Source organism: Pipistrellus kuhlii, unplaced genomic scaffold (assembly GCF_014108245.1).
Source record: "Pipistrellus kuhlii isolate mPipKuh1 unplaced genomic scaffold, mPipKuh1.p scaffold_m20_p_19, whole genome shotgun sequence".
NCBI classification, from domain to species: Eukaryota; Metazoa; Chordata; class Mammalia; order Chiroptera; family Vespertilionidae; genus Pipistrellus; species Pipistrellus kuhlii.
This window is the reverse complement of record NW_023425504.1, coordinates 23,097,214-23,100,792: the sequence shown is the minus strand read 5'-3', so window position 1 is coordinate 23,100,792 and position 3,579 is coordinate 23,097,214. Positions and strand designations below refer to the sequence as shown.

The window sequence follows — 3,579 nt, the reverse complement described above, 5'->3', positions numbered from 1 at the left end:
CATTTCCATTATTTTACTTGGGACTTACTCTAATAAATAAAGTTAACAAAGTGTTAAGAATATATACAGGCTGCTTCTCTGATTTATTTCTTTTAACAGAGCTGAGTGATTAGTTACCACCATTAAGACAGTCTGAACCTGCCTGAAAATTTAAGATTGTAGAAGTTTTCAAGGAAATAATTAATTTGCATTTTCCCTTGATCTATGGGTATGCCTTTAATGATGTGTTTAATCGTCACATTAAAAAATAATTCATATAAGCCAGAAACCTCTGTTTAATTTTACACACAAAGGAGCAGTGGTTTGATTTTGTGTCAAACAGAAGGGCAGCTGAGTGGTGACCCTTATGTAATCATACTTCCTTGCAAAGGACTTGTGTGCATGCATATGGGCCTAGCCAGTGGCCATGGACAACAAGGGAGTGGGGGCATATGTGGGGAGGGGTTTGGGATGGGAAAGGGGGGATGAGGACAATTATGTGATATCATAATCAATAAAAATTTAAAAAATAAAATAAAATATATTACTATGTCAAAAATAATAATTCATATACAATGAAAAAATAAAAAAAACCCTACAATACATACTCTAATGAGGTATATGTGGTCAAAGATTCCATAAAATGTTTAAAGATACATTTTATTTCCATCTATTTTTAATATTTAAAATGTGCTTTTGAGGTCATTAGTTAATATGCATACACTTCAAATAAACCATTTTATTGTATTAAATAAGAATTCCTGTAGACTGAAAGGCCCAGGTTCGATTCCAGTGAAGGGCACATGCCTGGGTTGTGGGTTTGATCCCCAGTAGGGAGCATGCGGGAGGTAGCCAATTAATGATTCTCTCTAATCATTTTTCTATTTCTCTCTCCTCTGCCTTTTTCTCTGAAATCAATAAAAATATAGCACATAATCTCACTCATCTAGGGGAAATAATGAACATAGACTGATGAACAAGAACAGACCCAGAGATAAGGAAGCATAGATCAGACTGTCTGACTTCAGAGGGAAGGTAGGGGAGGGTGGGGATAAGAGAGAGAGATCAACCAAAGGATTTGTTTGCATGCATATGAGGCTAACCAGTGGTTACGGACAACAGGGGAATGAGGGCATGCATGGGGAGGGGTTTGGGATGGGAATGGGATGATGAGGACAATTATGTAATACCTTAATCAATGAAAAAATTTAAAAAAATAAATTATATATATATATATATATATATATATATATATATATATATATATATATATAATTTTTAAGTTTCCTTTTAAAGAGCTAAGTGCCACTGTATGCACTGATAGTAATGAAATACCTAGTTTGATTTGAAACAAAACAAATGCCCATTAGAAAAAAAAGCAATATTTTAATTTTATCTAATTCACATTCAGTCAATACTCCAGTAACAGTTTCCTCCCAATAGAATACTCACTGTTTATAAGGCTGTTCCTGGGAATCAGAAAGTCTAGGTTAATAAGAGAGTTAAGTTAGAGTAATTGCTTGCAGTTTAAACAATAACTTTTTGCTTCCCTCTTAATATGCTAATAGTTGTGTTTAAAAAATATTCAGTTCTTAGAAAGGTACCATTTCAGATTTTTTTAAATTTATGTAATCTCTGATAACTACATGAAACTACAAAATTAGCAAATGTCTTGAAATTTGTATATAAAATATAAATTATATCTAACTTCAAACTCTCATTTATTAGTGTACCACTCAATCTTTAAAAAGGGGAGGGGGTGTGGCTCCAAAAATTGTCTTATACCATTCTTTAAATAAGAAACTGTTCCTTTTAACTTTACACCTGCCCACACCCCAATTTCAAAACATATAATTTAATTGTTTTGGTCATGGACATTTCCAAGATAAGACTTTATATTTTGCTCCCATAGCTTCTGCTTATTAAGAAATCCATTTTTCCTTTATTCAAGGATTTTGGTCCTGCTGATGTTGGTTTAGTCCTTCCAATATTCTTCATCCTCATCTTTGATTCTAGAGGCATTTCATCCAGTTCACTATCTTCATCTTCATTAAAACCTGCTACTGCTGAAAGGGTTTTTGGAGCAAGAGTTGGAAGAGTTTCTTTAGTTTTAAGTGATCCATGTTTGATGGATATGGCTGAGGCTTTCTTTGTCAACTGAGTACCTATGGAAAACCCAAACTTGGAAATATTTGTAAGCTTTGTTGGCAGTTCTGCAGCTTCTTCAGCTAATAGTTTTGCAGTGCTGCAACTGGAATTTTCCCTCAATTACTGGAAGAAACAGTCTTCATTTTCTCAGGTTTTTATGCTTCTTCTTCTTTAGGTCCTCTGGCTACTTCAGCTCGCTATGGATTCTCTGGCTTCTCCTCTCCCACCTTCCTGTCCACCATCTTCCCCACCGCAACCTCACTGCAATATATATATATATATATACATATACATATATATATATATATATACAAATATATATATACACAAATATATATATACACAAATATATATATATACACAAATATATATATATATATATATATATATATATATTTAACTTGTTCTTCTCTGCTGACTATAATTTGCTCATAACAGACTAACCAACTTTCATTAGCTAGTGCTCTATTTTAAAAAATAACTCCAGCTCAAGGTGATCCATTTCTTGTAGCAGTTTAAATTCACCTGAGCCATATTGCTCTCTGTATGAAGGAAGGTCTCCCTAGAATATGAATGTTCTATGACTGGGACAAGGTAGTAACAGAATCCAGTAGTAACATTAGAACGAATGGTACCACTTTTGTCAACTTTTTTGATTCTAAGGATTTCTATTACAAATAAAATGAATACTAAAAAAAAAAATGCCATCTGAGGCTATTAAAATTGGTTCCAAATCAAAAGCAATGTCATGACTCCCCACCAAATATTGCCTGGCCCTGAGAATACAGAGGTATCAACTGGATCAGCCCCGAGCAGAAGACAGGAGGGCAAAATAAAGGGCAGTAGCAAAGGCTAGTAAAGAGCTTTCAAGGATATACCAAGAGACCTTTGACGATGTTCCAAAAACCACAATATGGAAAGGAAACTTAGACTGAAAATTACATAGTCCAATCAGGAATAAAGGCACAGCAACATGGGTTATAGATAAGGCTATTAACTCAGTGACTTTTGACCTAAAGACCTAAAGGAGTCACTCAAATCTGTACTATTCATAACACTTCTTTTATAATATTAATAATAATACAAAAAATCTTGTCTTTTCCTTTATGCCTTAGCAATGATTTAAGACATATAGGATTTTAAATGCTGGTTGAGAAATTTGGGAGGGTGCCACCCAGAAACAGGATATATATAAAGTACACCTAGGAAACACAATCTGTTTTAGTGCACCCAAGGCAAAAGTGTCCCAGTGCTATAGAGGGAAGGGAATTATATCCCACTCTAGATTACAACCTTCAGCAAGAACTTCCTATTAGCTTTCTTTGGAAGAGTATAGACATATACCCAAAACAAGTGTTCTCTGCTGGGCTCCTGGACCCTGTTCACTACAAGGCCAGGCTTGTGAAGAAATAGTAAACCTAGGCAGTGAGGTAATAGACTGCCTTTCAAAAC

The 3,579-nt window shown here is 34.3% G+C and overlaps 1 pseudogene; it reads right to left on the bottom strand.

Moving 5' to 3' along the window:
* Positions 1 to 1,641: 1,641 nt before the first annotated feature.
* Positions 1,642 to 2,369, bottom strand: LOC118722074 (annotated as a pseudogene).
* Between the last annotated feature and the right edge of the window lie 1,210 nt (positions 2,370 to 3,579).